General features: G+C 36.6%; 1 protein-coding gene across 26 annotated transcripts in view; it reads left to right on the forward strand.

Moving 5' to 3' along the window:
- Positions 1–12,916, forward strand: part of LOC108026765 (glutamyl aminopeptidase) — a 502,322-nt gene that overhangs the window by 34,784 nt on the left and 454,622 nt on the right. For 3 of the 26 annotated variants that reach the window (XM_050890145.1, XM_050890146.1, XM_050890147.1), the window contains exons 2-3: positions 11,009–11,022; positions 11,584–11,633. The exons of 22 other annotated variants lie outside the window; for them this stretch is intronic. The gene's annotated coding sequence lies outside the window, so the exon portion shown is untranslated. Of the gene's footprint in view, positions 1–11,008; positions 11,023–11,583; positions 11,692–12,916 lie in introns of those variants that run through there. One more of the 26 variants, XM_050890144.1, reaches the window with a different exon arrangement.

Raw genomic sequence — 12,916 nt, forward strand, 5'->3', positions numbered from 1 at the left:
TAATTTATTCTCTAATTCTGTTAATCTCACTCTCCTCATTACAACAACAATTGCGCCACACTCGGATAAGGTGAGTTCTCACTTAGCCATGCTCTCAAAACCCTTAAATGGTCTCAGAAGGTCACACTTCTTTCACTCAACTCTTTATTTGAAATGACAGATTTCTCTCAGTTACATTATTATTATTATTTTACATTAATTACTATTATTATTACTTCTCTCAACATGTATATGATTTTCTATAAGGGGTCGTTCATGGGTTACTGTTTTCAGAATATACTCAGTTAACTATTATCCGTCCCAATTTAGATTATTGCTCTTCGGTTTGGAGACCACAATATCAAGTGCACATTGACCGTATAAAGTCCGTGGTTTAATCTGAGAACAAAACGTCATGTTACCTTCTTTCTTGAGTAGACTTTTATTGATTAATTCGCGTACTATTTTCATGCATAATCTTATCAGAGGCGATATTAATTACGTAGATTTGGTTGGCAGCCTAACTTTTATGCTTAATTATTGTTCTATAAACTTGTCACGATGAACATCAATCGTCATCATCAGTTCACCACACCATTTAATTTTTTATTTTTTAAGCCTGTTTTAGAACTTAAATCTTTTGCTTGTCTTTATTTGTCCTATGAGCCTGCCTCGAAAATCGTAACAGGCATGTGCATATTGTTCGTACTATTTATTTGTATTGCTTTAAGTGCATTAACGTTCAACCAATAAAATAATTGATTTGTTAAGGACTGAAAGTTTGTTTAATTGTATGCATTTTCATAAATTATTATAATTTTAATTATTTCTTTGATAATAATAATAATGATAGGTACTTCTAAGAATTCCTATGACTATCGTGACGTACAGGCCTGTAACTGTACTTACTTTGTAAGCCTTCCTATGGTCTGTGGTCTTTGATTGCTCTGATAAGTGGCAGCTTAGTAAAAATCCAGAACATAGCTTTTCTTCAGCTATGAAGAATAATATTTTTCCGACCGTTTCTTTGACTGCTATGTTAGAATCGTCCAATTTTTTTTTATTTTAAATTTCAAAATTCTTTAAAATATATAAATTATATTCCCAATATTATAAGATAATACGTCAAAAAATACCGAAGATATTACAAATTATTGTATCATATTATTTTTCCACCAATATTCCGATCGTTCCTATGACAGCTATATGATATAGTCGGCAGATTTTCATAAAATTAAATTTGAAATTCAGAACTATTTAAAAAGTGTTATTTCTAAGCGTAGGAAGTTATATGTTAGAACAAGAGAGAACACTATAGACGAATGTCCGTTACTTAAATAACTTACTTTTAAAAAATATGTCATCATGTATTTTTTTCGACGATCGAATTAGCTCCCGATTGTTATATTAAAATCGGTAATCAGGAAACACCATAAGGAGGCCTTAGCTTTGCAACGGGGTCTTTCAAAGCAAAACCAAAAACCGACTGGAGTTGTCAAACTTTAAAAAACTTTGAAAACTCCATGATCCCCACAAATTTTGTCTATCCGTACCATACAGAAGGCATAATTATTTACATTACGAAATTAATTAAAATATATATTACTCATTTTACTTAGTACAGCATAGTTAATAATAATATAACAGGCTTGCCGCGCAATATGTTCTCTCTAAGCGTCGGCAGCGCCCTTTTTCGGCTCTGCTTTTGTTTCAGATAACGCCAAGAATGAGAGATGAAAACATAACATATGAATACAGCTAAGTTGTTCTTTGGGACAATCTATAGGTATCAGATACAGTAATACATATTAGTTGAAAGAGATAAATAAAGATTTACAATTCGCGCGCACTTTGCCCTCTCTTAGTGCCGGCAGCACTTTTCTCTTTGCCGCGGCCTGCAACTAATTACACACACACTTACATGAATGCCTTTTTCATTGCCTGACTCTAACGTCATTGTGGCCGCCACAGTTTTGGCGGTTTGTGGGCGTTAGAGTGGGTGTGCCACATTTTTTTTTAGATCAGTCGATAGGTATTTTTGAGACAAACAAGAATACATATATATACTTTATGGGGTCGGAAACGCTTCCTTCTACCTGTTACATACTTTCCGACGAATCTAGTATATCCTCTTACTCTACGATTAATGGGTTCAAAAAAAACACAAAATATATAATTTTTTTAAAGCTTTTTTTGCCTTTAATTCTATATGGGAGCTATAGGATATAGTTGTCCGATCTGGCTGGTTCCGACTTATTTACTACTACTTATATTATTGCAAAAGAAAGAAGACTTTTGGGAAAGTTTCTGTCCGATAGCTTTAAAACTAGTTTGCGTAGAAACTGAAGGACAGACGGAGGGACATGATCGACTAGATCGACTAGTCTAGTGATGCTGATCAAGAATATATGTACTTTATGGGGTCGGAAACGCCTCCTTCACTGCGTTGCAAACTTCTGACTAAAATCATTATAACCCCTGCAGGGTTATAAATATCGGAAGAATAAACTACCTTAGTGAGCAAACTATTTTAAAATACTTTTCTAACGACATATAGCACAAGCCTTTAGCTTTCTTCACAAGTTACGGGTATACAAAATAAGTTATAGTTGTTTTCTCGCCAAACTAGCTAGTTTTTCCAAAAGTGTTAAAACTAATGTTTCTTAAATTAGCGGGTTAGCATCATCTTAAATCTTTAACACCTTCAAATAGAGTTTGGATTGGGAAATTAGAAAAAGGGAAGTACAAAAAACGTTGGTCAATAATTTTTATACGGTGCTGTTAAGCCAAATCGTGTTCAAAAGGCGTACATAGTATTTCGAAATACCTTTCTAACGACGTATAGAACAATCCTGTAGCTTCAGTACTTTAGAGCTGTTTTCCCGCCAATCTAGCTAGATTTTCAAAAAGTGATAGAACTAATGTTTCTTATATTGAGCTGTTTACATCGTCCAGAATTTTCAGGTCTCTAAAATAACGTTTTGACAAACAAAATAAAATTTTAGTTTTAAAAGGACCCTGAAAATCTTGTTTTCATTCGCCGCGTATTTTAATTGGAAATATAGCTAGGTGGATAGCCGGAGGTGATTATTTCCACCGGCTCCAACGGATCAACTTTTTTAAATTTTGCGCTTCGTAACTACGTGGACTGCCATCCACATATTATTTCTGCACGTCGAGGGGTAGGGGGGTGCGCTGGCGCTGGTAGACAGCGGTGACCGAAAGCATTAACACAACTTCAACTTTAAGCGGTGTCGGGGGAGCCACCACGATTTATTCTTAATGAGTGACAACATCGAATGCAATGGAGACTCCACGGAGGGGAGATTAGACGAGAACGGGAGCGGTGAGCCTAAAAAAATTCAAAAATTAAATTTTTTTGAAATTCATATTTAATATATATTAATCTTTCAATCTTTCCCTCACAAATTTCCCTTTTCCATCATGTAAACTGGTTTCCAATTGTATTGCTTTCCTCGACTTCTAAGCACCCCCACCTTGAACAGATATGACTTCTCAAATTTTTAATAAAAATTTAATTCTCTTTTAAACAAGATAAACAATTTCAAAGACTGGTTTTGACTTTCTTTTTTGAGGTATTTTCCTTTTTTATTTTTTATAATTGTCCTTATTCATCACCAACCATTTCTATTAAGATGCCTAAGCCTGGATGTGGTTATACCGTTTCCCTTTGTCAATGAATAACAGAAAATCAAAAAGTTAACATAGTGAAACATACTTCTATAAAAGTTTTAATTTTTATACCCGTTACTCGTAGAGTAAGAGGGTATATTTGGTCAGAAAGTATGTGACAAGAGGTACAAGAAAGCGTTTCGAACTCCATAAATTCTTGATCAGGATCAGGATTAGAGGAGTTGGCCTTAGAATGCATATTCTTGAGCTTCCTGCGCAGCGCCAATTTATTGTTATGCCCACTCTAAAGAGGTACTAGACTATAGCATTATAGCATACTTCTCTGTTTTTAGTAATTTCTAGTTAAAAATGAGTCTCTAATAATAGCTAAATAATATTTAAAATCAAGAAAGTTACTTTTGAAGTTATAAGAAATATTCAATGTTAGTAACACCACGTTAAATTTTTAAGGATTGTTGCTAGTAATAGTTCAGTATTATAAACAAATAATTTGTTTAAATATTTTATTATTTATTTGACGTCTGAAGTCCATGTAGTGACGAAACGCTCTTGTAAAGTGGGCGAAGGCGACTACTATATAAGTAGTGGATAAATGGGGCGTTTGGATAATAAGTGGAAGGGGGAGGCAATTAATTATTCTAATTAAAGTAATAAATTAGGTCAAGATGACAGGTAAGGGGTTAATTAATGTTAATAGGTGCGTGACCGGTGGTCGTAAATTAAGGTGATAAGTTGACAGGTAGGTATGAAGATTTGAAAGACGAGTTAAAACGAGGGGAGTGATCGTTAATTAAGGTGATATGTTGACAGGTGTCCGTTAATATATTTAGAAAATTTGTTAAAACGAGGGGAGGGATCGTATTCAGTCGTTGACGAGTATGTTCACAAGATCATACGGGGGTGGAGTTAATGGGGTGTGACGGGTGGCCGTTACTAAGATTTAGAAAATGGGTTTAAACGAGGGGAGGGATCCTAATTTAGCGGTTTATCAAACGGGGAGAAGTTACTGGGGTGTGACGGGTGGTCGTTACTAAGATTTAGAAAATGGGTTAAAACAAGGGAAGGGATTAGTGACCCAATGATCTAATTAGAATAAAAGAAAGGGTAAAACGAAAAGAAAGAGTGTGTGAGGGTATTTTGTATGCTTAAGAATTTCAAAATGTGGTGGTGGTGTAGAAAATGTTTACTAGATATATACAGTTTTGAGCTGTCCCCTTAACGACAGGTTACAGGTTACAAGTCAGCCAACAGGTCTAAAGGTTTTTGTTTGATATTGTTGTGGGAAAAGAGCGTATTCTTCCCCCTCTTAAGCAATCATTAGATGGAGGAAGTGACCGTGGACATGTTAAGTATGCTGCTCCTTAAGCTCCAGAAAACCAGCGACTTACTCTTAATTGCACCCAGTTGTTGTAATTATTATAGTTGTCCCTCCATTAAATAATGCGCTGGGTATGCTCAGCGTAGAAGTTTATTTGTTTATTTATTAAAATTCAGTTCCATGTGTTTCTTACTTATTGTATTTAAGATGTTTACCAAACCTTACGCACTTGTAGTGAGTATATCGAAGTTGGTTCATCGAAATATTGTACCATTGGGAGCACTTAATTTTATTGTGATGTGTTTCAAAATATTAAATATTAATTTAAGGTTCCGATTTTGGGAAATATTTAAGGTAGATTTCCTCAAGAGGAAGGATAGCCACTTGTTACCGCTGGCTGACTTTTCTTGGTTTTTGCACTGTATAATTTGTCTATGGTTTTTGAAACCCGCACTATCTACATGCTATTCGCCGCTATGATTGCTCGAACTTAAATCAAGATAGAAATAGAAAAAGGAGCGTTAGTTTAGTTAAACGGCAGCAGACCCAAATAAAAATCATCAGAACATAAGACGCGGAATGTGTGCTTCTGAATCAAAGACAAAGGTGGCTAGGCAAACAAACCGACTCACAGACGCATGTAATGGAACGGCCTAGGCAAGGACTTGTGGTTAGCGCCTGGAGATGTGCCACTCCCACACTTGTGCACTGGGGAAATTATTTAATAGTAAATAAAGATATCTAGGTATTATATAATAATACTCTTAAAAAATAAAAACAAATATTTTTTTTTGAGAAGCAACTTTTTAAAAGTCATGGTAAAGCTATTTTTGAAGTCGAACCATCTTGAAAATAAAAAAGAAAAAATTGGTCTTGATATTTTTTATCCAAATTTATTGTTATAGCTTTTTTTCCCATATCCCATCTATTTGTATTTATTGGTAGGTTTTTTTTAAAATTTGGTTTATGAATCTGTTAAGATTTTCCAATTTATCATGAAGCTCTTTTAATGGATTTCGTACCTACTCTACTTAAGATATCGTTTTTCTTACTTAGTCATACAAGTCATGACCATTTATTGGTTCTGAAGAGTTTTTGATTAATTTTTTTTAAACATTTATCAGACCATCAGAGTCAGGATATACACATGTAAGACTTTTAAGTTCTCTTTTGAAAAATGAAGATAAAATCTCTACCATTTACAAAATTACCAAACTTCTCAATAGATTTTAATATTAAAAAAATATGAAAACTTTTTCTATTTTTATTAATTTTTGCTTCTCGTAACTATTGTATTATTGAAAGAAATTCATTAGTATGGTTATTATTACCAGCAGCTGTTCTCGCCATTAAGAGTTGTAATCCAATATACAGAGTTTGGTGGCACTTTGTTGTAGTCTTATATAACTGGAGATTTTACTATAACTGAAGATTTTACTAAAGGTTTAATAATTGTAGAATATTACTCTCTTTTCTTTTCTTTCCTTTCCTTTCCTTTCCTTTCAATTGACCATCTGGTTGATAGTTTCTTTTATGAGCACTTGTTTCTTTAAAATGTTTTTATATGATTCTTAATCTTTCTTAGAATAACCTTCAACAGCGTTTTGAAAAATTTAAGAATATAGGCCAGATGATAGAATCCATACGTTAAGAAAATAATATCAAGACCAATTTCTTCTTTATTTTCAAGATGGTTCGTCTTTAAAAATAAGCTTTACAGCACTTATTTGGTTTTATTTTTCTAAGTGTATGAAAAACAAAATTCTTGAATAACAGTGTTTTATTTTATTAGTGAGAAAGTTAATTAAATATTTAAAAATAAAAATAAAGCTTATATTTTACTTTTCTTATTCTGAATATTTAATTTTTATTGATTTAATACCTAGATATCATAATTCATTAGGTGGCACTACAACCCGATTCGGGTTTTGGCCGACCTCAGCGTCTCCCTCCACGCGCCTCTGCTCCTCGCGCGCCTTCTCCAATCGGAAATATCCAGTGCAGTCAGGTTCTCCTCCACTTGGTCCTTCCATCGGAGCTTTGGTCGTCCCTTTCGTCGTCGCCCGTTCGACCCTCGCCTCAAACACCTTCTGAGCTGGAGATTCTTCATCCATACGCACAACGTGGCCGAGCCAGCGCAGCGTTGTATCGTGATGAGTACGAAAGTCGTTCCCAATCCGAAAGTCGTTCCCAATCCGAAAGTCGTTCCCAATCCGAAAGATCTTGCGAAGAATTTTTCTGTCGAACACTCCAAGCGCTGCTGCATCCGTCTATGATAGTGTCTTGTAGAGTGTTAATTTTGTTCGGCGGGAGAGGTCTCTATTGCACATTTGCTTACTCAGACCAAAGTAGCGCCTATTGGCAAGTGTGATTCTTGGCTTGATCTCCAGGCGGACGTCATTTTCGGTGTTAATGGCAGTGCCAAGGTACGTGAACTCCTTGACCACTTCGAAGGTATAGCTGTCCGCTACCACATGGGAGTCTAGGCGCCGCGCCCCACTGCTTGTCGACAGCATATACTTCGTCTTGTCCTCGTTTACCGCCAAATCCACTTTTGCCGACTCTTTTTCGATAGCCGAAAATGCAGCAGTGATGTCGCTTGCTGCGGCCTATGATGTCAATATCATCGGCATACGCAAGGAGCTGGACACTTTTATAAAAAATAGTGCCAGATCGATGTACACTGGCTTTCCGCAGAACCCCTTCCATCACGAAATTGAAGAGGTCGCACGACAGGGGATCGCTCTGTCTAAAACCTCAAACGGTATTAAAAGGTTCGGAGAGGTTCGTTCCTACCTTGACAGAGCTGATGGTGCTGCTCAATGTCATTCTGCAAATACGTATTAGTCTTGCAGGAATACCGAACTCAGACATGGTGGCATATAGGCGTTCCCTCGTCGGGCTATCGAATGCAGCTGTATAATCGACAAAGAGACGGTATGTGTCAATGTTATTCTCGTGGGTTTTTTCCAGGACTTGGCGTAATGTGAAGATCTGGTCTATGGTGGACTTACCAGGTCTGAAGCCGCACTGATAAGGTCCGATCAGTCTGCTGGTATACGGCTTCATTCGTTCACATATTACGCTCGATAGGACCTGGTATGAGATGGTAATTAGGCTGATTCCCCGGTAGTTGGCGCATATCGTCGGGTCACCTTTCTTCAGAACGGGACAAAGGACGCTGAGATTCCGATCGTTGGGCATGTTTTCTTCTAGCCATATTTTGCAGAAGAGCTGATGCACCTTATCAGATCTTCGCCGCCGGCCTTGAACAACTCTGCAGGCAGTCCATCAGCACCGGCTGCTTTGTTGTTTTTGAGCCGCGTTATAGCGACTCTGACCTCGTCATGGTTAGGTAGTGGTATATCCACATTTTCGTCGATTGGTAGTATCGGGCTGCTTCCTCCAATGGCGGGATTGGTGCCGTCATCGCCTGCTAGCAGCTTGGAGAAATACTCCCTCCATAACCTCAGCGTGCACTGCGTATCCGTAACCAGATTTCCATTTTCATCCCGACAGTTAGATGCTCCGGTCTTGAAACCCTGTGTCAGACGGTTGACTTGTTGGTAGAATTTTCGAACATCATTCCTGTCATTTAACACCTCAAGTTCTTCGCACTCTCGCTTTTCTTGCTCCCGTTTTTTCCGTCTGAAAAGTCGCTCCTCTTCCATTCTTTTCTCCCTGTAACGTTCACACGTAGCTCGCGTTGCGCCAGACTGCAGCGTTTTTCTTTGGGCGGCGTTTTTGGCTGCAGCTGCGACGCGACACTCCTCGTCGTGCCATTGGTTCCGTTTGGGTGGGCGCTTGAACCCAATAGTTGTTTCAGCAGCAGCTTGCATGGAGTGGGATATGTGTACCCAGAGTCCGCCGGCGTCAACAGGGAGAGGGATAGGTTGGTTGAGCAGTTCCTAGAGGTGAGTGGAGTATGCTATTGCTGTCCGTTGTGATCGCAGCCTAGTGACGTCAAGCTTTCGTTGCGTGATGGGGCGTATGTTTTTCGCTTGACATAGCCGCATGCGTATCTTGGCTGCGACAAGATAGTGGTCCGAGTCAATGTTGACTCCACGAAACGTACGCACGTTCATCACGCTTGAGGCATGCCTTCCGTCTATCACAACGTGATCAATCTGGTTGCGCGTCTTTTGATCAGGGGACAGTCATGTGGTCTTGTGGATATCGAGGTGCCAAAATCTGGTGCTACTCACTACCAGGTTTCGCGCCGCGGCGAAGTCAATCAGCCTGAGACCGTTGTTCGAGGTGGTCTCATGGAGGCTGAATCGACCGACGGTGGGGTCAAAGATGCGTTCGCGACCGACCTTTTCATTGAAGTCCCCGAGGATAAGCTTCACGTCGTGGTCTGGGCAGCGGTCCTATGTGTCCTCGAGTCTCGCGTAGAATGCATCCTTAACAGCATCGTCCTTCTCCTACGTCGGGACGTGCGCGCAAATTATGCTAAGATTAAAAAACCTAGCTTTGAATGAAGTGACCAGGAATATAGAAGGTTTGGAAGCAAACACTGTGGAGGATTATAAAATACAAACAATCGACCAAACAATAACGTGCGGTACTATAATTAAAGTGGAAAAAAACTTTACTAAAGTTCACCTGGGAACAAACACAATATGTAGGTTTTAGGGAAGCTGCAGAAACTATTATGAATCTTTGTAAAATTCAAAGTGTACAATACTTTATCGCTTTAACAATTTTACGAAATAAAATTATGAGATCTTACCATTCCAGGCACCGTTTTAAACTTTCAAGCAATCTTATCAAGATTGGATTTTATATATAACGATAAGCGACCAATACATTAGAACTTAGTGTTCTCTGGCAGGGACGAATGACAGTTACTGAATACTATAGTTACTGAAAAAAAATATGACTTTACTAATAAACAAAACCATAATGACACACGGAAAAGACAGCGTAGTTTCCAATGAAACAAACAAAAAAAAGAAGCAATGCCCTACGAATATTTATATCGGGATTAAATGGATCTATCAGAAAAACTCTTCTCATTATGTCCACCAGATTTGCCCAATGCTTTGGGAAAGGTCCAGGACTTAAAATCAAACAATTGCCGATTTTAATTTGCAAACAGGTTTAATGGATTTAAAAATGAAAATAAATAACACGAAAACAACTTACGATTTGTCAAAACGGGCAATCATTGGGGTAATAACCAAAATTATGACTGGCCACAAAGGGGACATTTTTGGCAAAACAATAACCAAAATAACACTCAAAAGCAACAAGCTGTCGAGCCAATGGATGCTGATCCATCGATTGAACTCTAGAATAAACCTAATAACAATCGGCTGCCGAATAATAATTGGCAGGCAAATAATAATCGAGGGAGATATAATAATAATTATTATCAAAATAATAATCGTTCAAATTACTACGTTCAAAAAAGGAAACCAGATGGAACTGTAAATTAGCCAGCAAATAATGTATTTAGATTAAATAATATTAATGAAGATCATTTTTAGATGAGACCTCTACAGGGGAATGCCCTGTTTAAATAGAATAGACAACAAAAACCAAGAAGCAGTTGAAGATTTTAATAGATACAAGAGCCACTGTTTATTATATTTATAACTACATATATATATATATATATATATCTATTAAAATCTTCAATCTATATATATATAACTACAGTTCATGGGTTTTCAATTATGTATTGGTAAGTATGATCATATTATAAATAGAATGATTTGAATCTGATCTTCTAATTGGATTTAATTTACTAAGAAAACTTGGAGCAATAATACCCTTCAGTTCCAAAATAAAAGTTACCTGGGGAAAACCTCCGAGGGGACATGACCTGGCCCACGGGGGAATTCCCCGGCACGCCCCATAGGAAAATTGTATGGGATGTCCCTTTTTTTCCGAGTGGAAATGTACAGGAATTTTTTTATGTCCCCCAGGATTTCCCCTGTTCCTTACAATGTCCAACGCTGCTGAAAAAATAAGGCTATTTAAAAAAATGTGTTTTACTTGTATATTTATATATTTAATTTTGTAAACTGTTTAAAAGCCTTTTCATTTCAGCACGCCACTTTCGGGTAACGGAACCAGAATTTATTGGGTTGTGTTATAAAAGCTATAAAAAATATCAAAAAGGGACGTTCTTTAAACATGGATCAATGCACAACATTAACAAATTAAGGAAGCACTTACCTGACTTGATTTTTTTCAAAAAGTGTCACTTTTATTAATAAATTCAAATGTGTCGCAGCGCACAATTAAAACAGCCGCTGCTCCCCTTTTCCTTAATCAGAGTGCACCAGGTAATCTTCTAAACATAACGGAGAGACGCAAAAGAGAGCACCGTAAACAGAAATACAAATATCTTGGGAATTCAAAATCCTGAGAAAAATCCGAAAAAATAACCGTCAAAAATCGAAAAAAAAATTTCAAGCTCGCCGTCGTTGAGGTATCCGACAAACAACAGATAAATAATATTGGTTAAGATAAATTAAAAGGACTAAAGGAAAAAGTTCGCTATATTGAAAAAGGGGAAATAAATCCTTTTCACGACAGGCCAATATACGGGAAATAATATCCGTATTCTTTATCTGTCACCAACTTTGTGAATAACGAAGGCCTATCTGAAACCATTACAGCTCAACAGTTCTGGTAGTCCCAAAGAAAGGAGAAAATCAAGACGGAAGCCGTAAGCTAAGACTTGATATTAACTATACAAAACTAAATGAAAGTACCATAACTGACAGGTACCCAATTCAATAATTCAGTAATTTTATTTAGTTTAAGAAAAGCAAAAAAATTTTAAAAAATATATTTAGAATCAGGTTTTCATCAGATATTATTAAAAAAATCTGAAGTAAGAAAAATCTTTTTCAATAAATAATGAAAAATACGAATTTTTAAGAATGCTATTCGGATTAACAAATGCACTAAGAATTTTTCAGCGAGCAATGGACGACATTCTAAGAGAACAAATAGGGAAAATATGTCATGTCTACATGGACGACATTATAATATTCTCAAATTCGATTGAACAATATTATGAAGACCTAAACAAAATTATAAATATATTATTAAGGGCAAACATGAAAATCTCTTAAGAAAAATCAAAGTTTTTAAACGCGAAACCAGTTTTCTAGGATACATTGTATCTTATAACGTCATTAAGACAGACCCAGAAAAAATTGACACAATTACTAAATATCCGCATTCAAAAAATATTCGGGAACTAAGAAGTTTCCAGGCCTTACGAGCTATTATAGAAAATTTGTTTTAAACTATGCCTTTATAGCCAAACCTCTAACAAAATATCTTGGAGGGCATAATGGTAAAATTTAAAAAAAAATGTCAACGAAAATTCAGGATGACCATGCTCTTAAAGCTTTTAACGAGCTCAAATAGAAATAGTTCAACCGGACTATAATAAAAAATTTACCCTGACCACCGACGCTTCGGACGTCGCAATTGGTGTAGTTTTAACTGAAGAATGTAAACCAATTACTTTTATTTCAAAAAAAAGAAAAAGAAAGAACTTTTAGCTATAGTATAGACTCTTAAAAATCTAAGAAATTACTTATACGGATTGATTGGAATTGAAATTCAAACCGATCACCAACCATTATCTTTCGCGATCTCTGAAAAAAATCCTAATATAGAAATGAAACGCTGGTCTTCCTTCATAGAAAGTTTCACTCCGAAAGTCATTTATAAGCCAGGTACAACTAATGTAGTTGCAGACGCCTTATCTAGGATTCAGATTAACAACTTAACTGGCAGTAACGAATCGGTCTCAGATCAAAACACTCAGCATTCAGCAGAGAGGGGGAGGTATACAATAAATGAGTCGGTTAATTTAACACTTCCGAAAATTTTATATAAATCTTATGAGAGTAAATTCCTCCTATAACAGTAGGCATTCATTGCACTTTAGAGGACAGAGCACTTAAAATACCAGACATATACAGACATACA

Source organism: Drosophila biarmipes, unplaced genomic scaffold (assembly GCF_025231255.1).
Source record: "Drosophila biarmipes strain raj3 unplaced genomic scaffold, RU_DBia_V1.1 ptg000017l, whole genome shotgun sequence".
NCBI classification, from domain to species: Eukaryota; Metazoa; Arthropoda; class Insecta; order Diptera; family Drosophilidae; genus Drosophila; species Drosophila biarmipes.